General features: G+C 39.7%; 1 long non-coding RNA gene across 1 annotated transcript; it reads left to right on the top strand.

Moving 5' to 3' along the window:
• Positions 1–8,611: 8,611 nt before the first annotated feature.
• Positions 8,612–9,832, top strand: LOC104106369 (uncharacterized). Its single transcript, XR_011415099.1, has 2 exons — positions 8,612–8,969; positions 9,091–9,832. It is a non-coding gene; the product is annotated as an uncharacterized lncRNA (long non-coding RNA).
• Positions 9,833–11,496: the final 1,664 nt, after the last annotated feature.

Below are 11,496 nucleotides of genomic sequence, written 5' to 3' on the forward strand. Positions count from 1 at the left end.
AGTCCGTGGGAGCCCAACAACAAAATTCATAGTGATATGCTCCCATTTCCACTCAGGAATTTCTAACTTCTGAAGCAAACCACCAGGTCTTTGATGCTCGTACTTAACTTGCTAACAATTCAGACACCGAGCTACATGTGCAACTATATCCTTTTTCATTCTCGTCCACCAATAATGTTGCCGCAAATCTTGATATATTTTGGCGGTACCTGGATGAATAGAATACCTGGAACTGTGTGCTTTTTCAAGAATTAATTCACGAAGCCTATCCACATTTGGCACACAAATACGACCCTGCATTCGCAGAACCCCATCTTCCCCCACATCAACCTGTTTGGCATCACCGTGCCACACCGTATCCATAAGGACAAGTAAATGAGGATCATCATACTTCCTCTCTCTGATGCGCTCATATAAAGAGGACCGAGTGACTGTGCAAGCTAGAACCCGACTGGGTTCTGAAACATCTAACCTCACAAACGGATTAGCCAAAGTCTGGACATCTGCAGCTAATGGCCTCTCACCAACCGAAATATACGCAAGACTGCCCATACTAACAGCCTTTCTACTCAAAGCATCGGCCACCACATTGGCCTTTCCGGGGTGATACAAAATAGTGATATCATAGTCTTTCAACAACTGCAACCATCTTCTCTGCCTCAAATTAAGATCTTTTTGTTTGAACAGATACTGAAGGCCGCGATGATCAGTAAATACCTCACATGAGACATCGTAGAGGTAATGCCTCCAAATCTTCAGCACATGAACAATGGCTGCCAATTCTAAGTCATGAACAGGATAATTCTTCTCGTGAACTTTTAACTGCCACGACGCATATGCAATTACCTTGCCATCTTGCATTAATACTGCACCAAGCCCAATATGTGATGCGTTATAATATACCGTATACGATCCTGAACCTGTGGGTAATACCAATACTAGCGCCGTAGTCAAAGCGGTCTTGCGCTTCTGAAAGCTCAACTCACACTCATCTGACCATCTGAATGGGACACCTTTCTGTGTCAATCTAGTCAATGGGCTTGCTATAGATGAAAACCCTTCCATGAACCGACGATAATTACTTGCTAAACCTAAGAAACCCCGGATCTCTGTGACTAAAGTAGGTCTAGGCCAATTCTGAACAACCTCAATCTTCTTAGGATCCATCTTTATGCCTTCTGCCGATACAACATGTCCCAAAAAGGCAACTGAGTCTAACCAAAATTCACATTTTGAAAATTTGGCATATAACTGATTATTCTTTAAGGTCTGAAGCACACTTCGAAGATGCTGCTCATGCTCCTCTCGACTACTGGAGTAAATCAAGATATCATCAGTAAATACAACCACAAAAGAATCTAAATAAGAATTGAACACCCGATTCATCAAATCCATAAATATTGTTGGAGCATTTGTCAACCCAAATTACATCACTAGGAACTCGTAATGCCCATACCGAGTCCTAAAAGTTGTCTTAGGGACATCAGATGCCCTAATCTTCAACTGATGGTAGCCAGATCTCAAATCAATCTTCAAAAATACCTTGGCACCCTGAAGCTGATCAAATAAGTCATCAATTCTTGGCAGCAGATATTTGTTTTTGATAGTGGCCTTGTTCAACTGCCGATAATCTATACACATCCACATCGAGCCATCTTTCTTCTTTACAAATAATACTGGTGCACCCCAGGGCGAGACACTGGGTCTAATGAATCCCTGATCAAGCAAGTCTTGTAACTGCTTTTTCAATTCTTTCAACTCTGGTGGGGCCATACGGTATGGTGATATAGAAATGGGCTGAGTGCCCAGAGCCAAATCAATATAGAAGTCAATATCTCTGTCGGGGGGCATCCCCGACAGATCTGCAGGAAATACTTCTAAAAATTCACGAACAACTGGTACTGAGTCCATAGAAGGGGAATCCGCACTGGGATCGCGAATATAAGCCAAATAGGCAAGACACCCTTTCTCTACCATACGTCGAGCTTTCATATAAGAAATAACTCTGCTGGCAGAATGGCCAGGAGTTCCTTTCCACTCTAACAGAGGTAAACCCGGCATAGCTAGGGTCACTGTCTTGGCATGACAGTCCAATATAGCATGATAAGGAGACAGCCAATCCATACCCAAGATGACATCAAAATCTACCATATCAAGAAGTAGAATATGCATACTTGTCTCAAGATTATCAATAGTAACCATACACGAACGATAGACATGATCTACTACAATAGAGTTTCCCACCGGTGTAGATACACATACAGAAGCACTCAGAGAATCACAAGGCACAACCAAATATGAAGCAAAATAGGAGGATACATAGGAATAAGTAGATCCTGGATCATATAGAATTGAAGCATCTCTATGGCAAACTGGAATAATACCTGTGATCACAGCATCAAATGACTAGGCCTCCGGCATAGCTGGAAAAGCATAAAATCGAGGCTGGGCCCCACCACTCTGAACTGCATCTCTGGGACAACCTCTAACTGGCTTGCCTCCACCTCTAATGGCCTGACCTCCATCTCTAATGGCCTGACCTCCACCTCTAGCTGCCTGACCCCTGCCTCTAGCTGGCCGAGCTGGTGGTGAAGCAACCGGTGCCGGTATGATGGCACGAGAATCCTGCCCAGATCTGTTACTCGCTAATCTAGGGCAATACCTCTTGATGTGACCAATGTTCCCACACTCATAACACCCATCCTGATGTCGTGGCTGCTGAAGCTGAAGCTGACCGAAGTGGGCCGGATAACCACTGTAGTAACTCTGGAGTGGTGGTGCACTGATAGGAGCTGAATGTGCACTGAATACTGGCTGCCCAGAGTAAGGCATAATAGGACCGTGACTCCCTGAAGCACCGGGAGATGCATGAAGTGCTGAATGAAATGGTCTGGGAGGATGACCCCTACCAAAATTACCCCTGCCTCCAGACGAGGAACCACTGTAACCACCGAACTGACGAGGCCTCTTATCAGACCTCTGCCCTCTTTCCTATGCCAGAACCATCTCGATCTTCCTTGCGACATTAGCAGTCTCCTGAAAAGAAATCTCACTTCCAATCTCATTGGTCATCTGAAGTCTGATAGGGTGAGTGAGTCCCTCAATAAACCTCCTTACTCTCTCTCCCTCTGTAGGTAGTAAAAGGAGAGCATGATGGGACAAATTCACAAAACGGGACTCATACTGAGTAACAGTCATACTGCCATGTTGTAGATGCTCAAACTGCTTGCGGAATTCCTCTCTCAATGTGATAGGGAGGAACTTCTCCAGAAATAGCTGAGAGAACTGCTCCCAGGTAAGTGCAGGTGATCCGATTGGTCGGGTCAATGTATAATCTCTCCACCACCTCTTGGCGGATCCCGTCATCTGAAATACAGCAAAATCAACCCCATTGGTCTCAACTATACCCATGTTCCGCAGCACCTCGTGGCAGTGTTCAAGATAATCCTGTGGGTCCTCAGAAGGTGTACCACTAAAATGAACTGGAAAGATCTTAGTAAACTTATCCAGTCTCAATAAGGCCTCAAAAGACATGGTGGGCCTATCACCGATCTGTGCTGCAACAACTGGCTGAACTACCCCAATTGGCGGGGCTGCTGGAGCCTGATTCTGGGGAGCCATCTGCTCCAGAGCGGGAGTAGTGGGAGTTTATGCTCCTCCCCCAGCCTGTGAGACGGTTGGTGCCACTGGAAATGTAACATTCTGGGCCACGCCCTCCATAAGACTTACCAAATGGACTATAGCGTCCTGAAGTACTGGAGTGGCTATGAATCCTTCCGGGACCTGAACTAGTCCAACTGGTACATTCTGAAATGGAACCTCCTCCTGAAGGTCCACCTGAGGTTCTACAACAGGTGCAGCTGTTCGAGATCTGGACTGAGCAACCTCGGCCTCTGCCACGACCTCGTCCTCGACCTCTACCCCTGGCCATAGTTGCCACCAGGGGTTCTGGTCCCTGTCCATCGGTAGAGGTATTACGTGTTCTCACCATCTGCGAGAGAATAAGAGTAGAATAATTCAATCATCGATGATAGAATAAAATCGCACGACAGAATAAGAAAGAAGTGATATTGTTCCTAAACTTCATAGCCTCTAAGAGATAAGAACAGACGTCTCCGTACCGATCCTTCAGACTCTACTAAGCTTGCTCGTGACTCGTGAGACCTATGTAACCTAGTTCTCTGATACCAATTGTCACGACCCGAAATTTCCACCTTCGGACCGTGATGGCGTCTAACATTTCACTTGCTAGGCAAGCCAACGATAAAATAATATAAACTATTTTTAAAACAATTTTAAATTTATTAATAACAAGGAAACAAATGCGGAAGCAAAGTTTGAAATATAGTGAAATAATTCATCAAAACAACGGTGTCTAAATACCATCCCAGAATTGGTGTCACAAGTGCACGAGCTTCTAGAATAAATACAAATAAAGGTCTGAATAAAATAACGTTGTCTTGAAACAAACACACAACTAAAGTAAAGTAGTCGGGGACTTCAGAACTGCGAACGCCGTACAGTTATACCTCAAGTCTCCTCTGAATAGTAGAAATCTGAGCAAGTCTACGGTATGCCGCTGGGACCAACTCCAAAATCTGCACAAGAAGTGCAGAATGTAGTATCAGTACAACCGACCCCATGTACTGGTAAGTGCTAGCCTAACCTCGACGAAGTAGTGACGAGGCTAAGGCGGTTCACTTATATTAACCTGTACGCAGTATTAATAACAATCACAAATAATAGAAATAAACCAGGTAACTCATTTATTATAATTGAAGCCAACGCAAAAGTCATAATCAATTATCATTTCCATCAATTCTGTTGCAGCGTGCAACCCGCTATCACAATATATTCACATTCAATTCTGTTACAGCATGCAACCCGCTCTCACAATATTTCCATTCCAATTAATTCTTATAGAAGAAATTCCCCAATAAATACAACAATTAATATAAAATCATAAGACAACAAGCATACAATAATTATAATTTAATTATAAAACAAACAATGACAATTAGCAATTTATTATAAAAATCAGGGAGAAAATAGGCAGTTTAATATTTAATATGCTAAATGTCAAATAACAATTACAACACATAATTCCGATAGCATGTAACAATTAATCCAGGAATTAAAGAACTAATATTTTGACAAAGAATAAGAGAGAAACAATTATTATGATAATTAATTTATGATTAAAAATAATTTATGATTTTTCAAGTAAACAGGCAAACAAGTAATTTGACGACGTATAGACATTCGTCACCTCGCCAAGATGTCGTTCACATGCAATTCACATAACAAATAATTTAAGGATTCTATTCCCTCAAGTCAAGGTTAACCACGACACTTAACTCGCTTTGCATATTTCAATCAATTACTCAACTACAGCTTTCCCTTTTAAATTTGCCTCCGAAAGCTTTAAATCTATTTACAAATAATTCGATATATTCAATACGAATCATAGGAATTAATTCCATATGAATTTATAAGTTTTCCGGATAAAATCCGAAATTCATTAAAATATTCGGCAGTGGGACACACATCTCAAATCCCGGAAAAAATCGCGAAATCCGAACACCTGTTCCGATACGAGTTCAACCACATTCCGATATCAAATTGACCTTCAAATCTTAATTTTTTATTTTTGGAAGATTTTAGAAAAATCAGATTTTTCTTCCTTAAATTCACGAATTCATGATATAAACGAGTACGGAATTATGAAATATAATCAATATAGGATAATGAACACTTACTCCAATGTTTCCCGTGAAAATTGCCCAAACGTTCGCCTTAACTGAGCTCAAAATGACCAAAACATGAGTAAAAATATCGGACTCATCGATATATATACTGCCTAGGCATTTCCGCCCCTGCGGTGCCTGGGCTCGCACATGCGAGCTCGCATCTGCGAGAAAACTCTCGCATATGCGAAAGGGGCTGCCAGGCGAGGCCTCACACCTGCGGAGGAAAAATGCGCACCTGCGCATCCGCATCTGCGGAAAGAGGCCGCACCTGCGAAGACCGTATCTGTGATGGAAGTCTCGCTTCTGCGAGCTTGCACCTGCGGTCAAAAATCCGCAGGTGCGATTATAACAGAAGGCAAAATTTCAGATTTTGCTTAAGTCCAATTCTTATACGATTTCGATTCGAATCACACTCGGGGTACTCAGAACCCAGTCCGAATATACCAACAAGTCCCGTAACATAATACAGACTGACTCGGGGTCTAAAATCACGTCAATCAACATTGGATTTACAATTCACACCCCGATTCGAACTTAAGTTTTAAACTTTCAAATTTGCAAATCTCGTGCCAAAACATATTAAATGAATCCGGAATAACTTCAAATTTGGAACACAAGTCATAAATGACATAATGGAGCTGTTCAAATTTCCAGAATCGAATTCCGGCTCCGATATCAAACAGTCAACCCTGTGGTAAAACTTGGAATATTTAGCCTTTAAATTGCCAGTTCCGTTAAATGGTCATAACTTGAGCTAGGGACCTCCAAATTAAATTCTGGGTATATGTCCAAGTCCCAAATCACGATACGGAGCTACCGGAACTGTCAAAACACTAGTCTGGGTCAGTTTGCTAAAAATATTGACCAAAGTCATCTCACTTGAATTTTAAAGTTCTATTTCACATTTTATTTTATTTTTCATATGAAAACTTTCCGAAAAATTTTACGGACTGCACACGCTTGTCGAGGAATGATAAATGGTGCTTTTCGAGGTCTTAGAAGACAGAATTACCTATTAAATTTAAAGATGACATTTTGGGTGATCACAATAGTTGATTCCGAAACGGTTCAAAATGCTTGATATACCGAAGTATGATGGGACTTTAGACCCTTAGGAGCACATCACAACCTATGCAATGACGATAAAAGGAAACGACTTAGCTCAACATGAGATTGAGTCGATCCTACTGAAGAAGTTTGGAGAAACCCTCAGGAAGGGGGCCTTGACATGGTACTCACTCTTACGAGAACACTCAATAGATTCCTTTGAGATAATCATAGATTCTTTCATCAAGGCCCATGCCAGGGCTAGGAAGGTCCAAGCTCGGAGGGAGGACATATTCAGAATTTCGCAAGGAGAGTCTGAATTGTTGCATGAGTTTGTGATCAAGTTCCAGAAAGAAAGGATGATGTTACCGGTCGTCCCAGATGAATGGGCAGCTAAGACATTTACTAAGGGGTTGAACATGAGGAGCTATGATGCTTCCCGTAAGCTGAAAGAAAGCAAGCTCGAGTTCCAAGCAACCACATGGGCGGATGTCCATAACCATTATGAATCAAAGATAAGGATAGAAGATGATCATCTCGGATTTTCGGCATCGCCTAAGGGTAGAGATCGACAAAGGAAGAAGGATAAATCGAAAAATAATTTTGACGCAGATCGACGGGCGCGACAACAAAGGGTTCCGATCAGCGGATAGGTTCATCCTCGATAGAAGAACTATAAGAATATAATATTAATATTAGTGTAGTGGAGCTGGTATCAGCAATGAGAAATATCAATGAAGCACGATTCCCGAGGCCGATGAGATTAGCCAGAGGGATCCTAATTTATGGTGTGAATATCATAGGACTAATGTCCACCGAACTAGGGACTGCCGACATCTGCGCGAGGAAGTGAAAATGTTGTTGAAGAACGTCCATATCAGGGATTTCCTAAGAGACCGGGCTAAGAACAATTATGGTCGTAACCGAGATAACACAAATCCCTCAAAGATAGGGGAAGACCCTCTCCGACTATCTATTAACATGATTTTTGGGGGGAACGAGATCAACGACGTAACCTTCTCGACAGCAAGAAAAAACAAAGGTATCGGTGACTCATAGCCAGAGACTCCGGGAAGTCGCCGAGGACGACATCACCTTCACAGAAGAAGACGTCGATGGACTTCTTCTGCCACACAACGATACCCTGGTAATTTCTCTTAATGTTCTACATTTCAAAATTAAAACTGTTTTGGTTGACCCAAGAAGTTCAGCCAACATCATCCAATGGAGAGTGATGGAACAAGCCAAGGTAACCGGAAGCATCATTCCGGCGGCTAAGCTCCTCGCCGGTTTCAACTTATCAAGTGTGACCATCCGAGGAGAGATCTTGCTGCCCACGAACGTCGAAGGTTTTTGGACTTGAAAGATAGCAGATTTCTGGTATTTTTGTTGCAGACAATCCTTTATCCCATTCGATAAAAATATTCAATAGGTAAGTCCATAATGTAGATTAAAAAAAGAAAAAATAAAATGTTAAAAAGTTAAAAAAAGAAGAAGATAAAAGTTAATAATTTAAAGGGTAAAATAGGTATTTGACGATGAAAAGTTTGAAAATTTTGATTGAGTGACCTTCTGAGTGCTATCTATTTATTGTGTCAAAATAAAGAGACACACATGATATAGACATGGTAGGGGTCTCGCCAAAACCCCCAACACCATAGGATATGAAAACCTGGGTGATTGGCTTAATAAAAAAAATAGACACACAGGATATATACATGGTAGGGGTCTCGCCAAAACCCCCAACACCATAGGATGTGAAAACCTGGGTGATTGGCTTAATGAAAAATAAAATAAAATAAAGAGACACAAAAAGCATGTGTAAGTTTTTTCCCTGTTATAAAGATGAATCTATATATTTAGATAACATTAAGCTAAAAATATATTCTCTCCACACATTGAAGTGAATCAATATAATGGACGTGGCAATATGTACCAATGTATGGATGCTACACGGCCACCTCCAAAAGACCTCCGTCATCTACTTTTTTAATTTCCTCTTTCAGCCGAGGAAAGCCAAAAGCCAGCTGCCTCTCTACCAAAACTGAACCATCACCTAATCAGTACTCCGCTATTTCAGCTTCAGATCAAAATCTCACTAGACGTTCAGAGAATTACCAACCTACCACGTGGGATTTTGAGTATATTCAGTCCATACACAATGATTATGCGGTTAAATAATTTGTTTAGCACATATTCATGTTATTCAATATAATTATCTGCATAATTAATTCGTTATAATATCATTCAAAAGATTACGTAGCTGATCATCAATTGTAAATGTGTTGCGTAGGGAGAGAAGTATATGAAACGTTTTAACGAACTGAAGGAGGAAATGAAGAAGATGATAATAGCTGAGGGATCACAAGAGTTAGAGAAGTTGGAGCTGATTGACAATCTTTGATCTTCTTTCATTATGATATTGGTTATAGTTAACAGTATTTCTTAAAAGCAAATTTTGGTTAATGTGGAGGTTGCCACATACAGTTGTTTTACATGTTTGATTGTTAATGTAGGGACATACATATATACATACAAGCAATAGTTACCTTAAGAATGTAAAATAATTGTTTCTGTACATAATTTAGGAGATACAATGTGTTTGAAAGAATATCTAATGAAGTCAACCTTCTAGGATTTGACCATCATATATATTTTCTCGTGTTCTAGACATATTCAACGACTTCAAAGACGAAAATGACAATCTCAAGGAAAACATTTGTATCGACACAATAAGTTTGTTACAATTATATGAAGCTTCGTTTCTCGCTACAAAAACTGAAACCACTTTGAAATATGCGACAAGATTCACAGCGGCACATCTAAAGAATTATCTAGGCAATCATTGTGATCATAAAGAGAATCGAATGGTCGCATTAGCGCAACATGCCTTACAACTGCCTAGGCATTGGATGATGCCAAGATTAGAGACAGAGTGGTATATAAGCATTTACGAGATTATGTCAAATGCTAATCCTTTGTTGCTCGAGCTTGCTAAGTTGGACTTCAACATTGTTCAAGCAGCACACCAACAAGATTTGAGAATTCTATCAAGGTGAGATATATTTTAATTAAGCGGATTAAAGTTAAATAAGATGATTTGGTTTTATCCTATTATTTTTCTCATACAACATTAATTTTCATGTAAAGGTGGTGGAAGAACACATGTCTTGCAGAAAAGTTATCATTTTCAAGGGATAGACTAGTGGAGAATTTGTTTTGGGCAGTGGGGATAGAATTTGAGCCTCAACACAGCTACTTCCGAAGAATGTTGACAAAAGTCATTGCTTTTGTTGGAATAATAGATGATATTTACGATATTTATGGCACTCTTGATGAGTTGGAAGTCTTCACTGATGCTATTGAAAGGTCAGTTACTTTTGGGTAAAGCAGCTATATATATATCTCTAGTTAATCACCTTTCTTTTGTGTTTTTCACGTGAAATTAATTTGATAACTGATAATATAAATTCAGATGGGAGATAAAAGCGATAGAGCAACTTCCAGACTATATGAAAGTATGTTACCTTGCACTCTTCAATATTACCAATGAAATGGCACACGAGATTCTCAAAGAGCAAGGGATCGACGTCCTACCCTACCTTACAAAATCTGTATGATTCATTTTACTTAAGATTTTCCTTCTTTTAGTACGTACCCTTAATTCTTCAAGCTATTGTTCTCTCTTCCCAAACCGCCTCTAATTCTCTCATGAGGCGTATCCAATATTTAAATTTGATGTGTTCAACCTTTAAGCTTTTCATCATAAGAACCAATTATATTTTTGAAATTACGGGTTCAGAATTTAATATATATTGAAAATTTACTGAAATTTCACATATATAGCTATGCTCAAACCTATTAAACCCATGCAACATATGTCAGCCTCCGCAATATCCCCCACCCCACCCCCAAAACAACAACAAAAATTAAATACTACAAATTTAAAAAATAATCAATTTATTTGCACTACTAATTATTTGAGACATGTTATTAGTGGGCAGATTTGTGCAAATCTTTCATACGAGAAGCAAGATGGTACTATAGTGGATATGTGCCAACTCTAAAAGAGTACATGGACAATGCATGGATCTCAATTGCAGTTCCTATGGTATTAGTCCATGCATTTTTCCTCGTCACAAATCCAGTTCCCAAAAAGGCATTGGAATCATTAAGCAAATACCCTGACTTAATTCGCTGCTCTGCTACAATTTTTCGTCTTGCCGATGATTTAGCGACATTATCGGTATGCTTTTAAACCTTTATTCTCTCATACAAAATTAATTTATACGTCTCCTGATTTATAATTATAAACAAAATCTGTGTCTCATTTATTTATTTATTCTTATAATTAATTATTGGAAATTAATCCAAATTTAATTAGTATTCCTAAATTGTCTAGGATTTGGTATTTACAAGTTTACTTAATTCATGTCTTGTTAGGTTTTATTTACCAATTTTATATTGGAATATGTTTTTGGTTTTGTAGGATTATAAATAGGGGTGCTACTACTTATTTTCTTGTACAGAGGTAACTATGATGTAGAGAGATTCAAGAGTTTATGAGTTGTGAAAACGCCTCCTACAACGTTCTCTCCCTAGTTTAATAATTTTTTTCTATATAGTCTTTGTTGAATTTTTTGCTTGTGCCTAAATTATTCTTGGGTATTTTAATCCTTCATTAATTCAGGATGAATTG

Source organism: Nicotiana tomentosiformis, chromosome 1 (assembly GCF_000390325.3).
Source record: "Nicotiana tomentosiformis chromosome 1, ASM39032v3, whole genome shotgun sequence".
NCBI classification, from domain to species: Eukaryota; Viridiplantae; Streptophyta; class Magnoliopsida; order Solanales; family Solanaceae; genus Nicotiana; species Nicotiana tomentosiformis.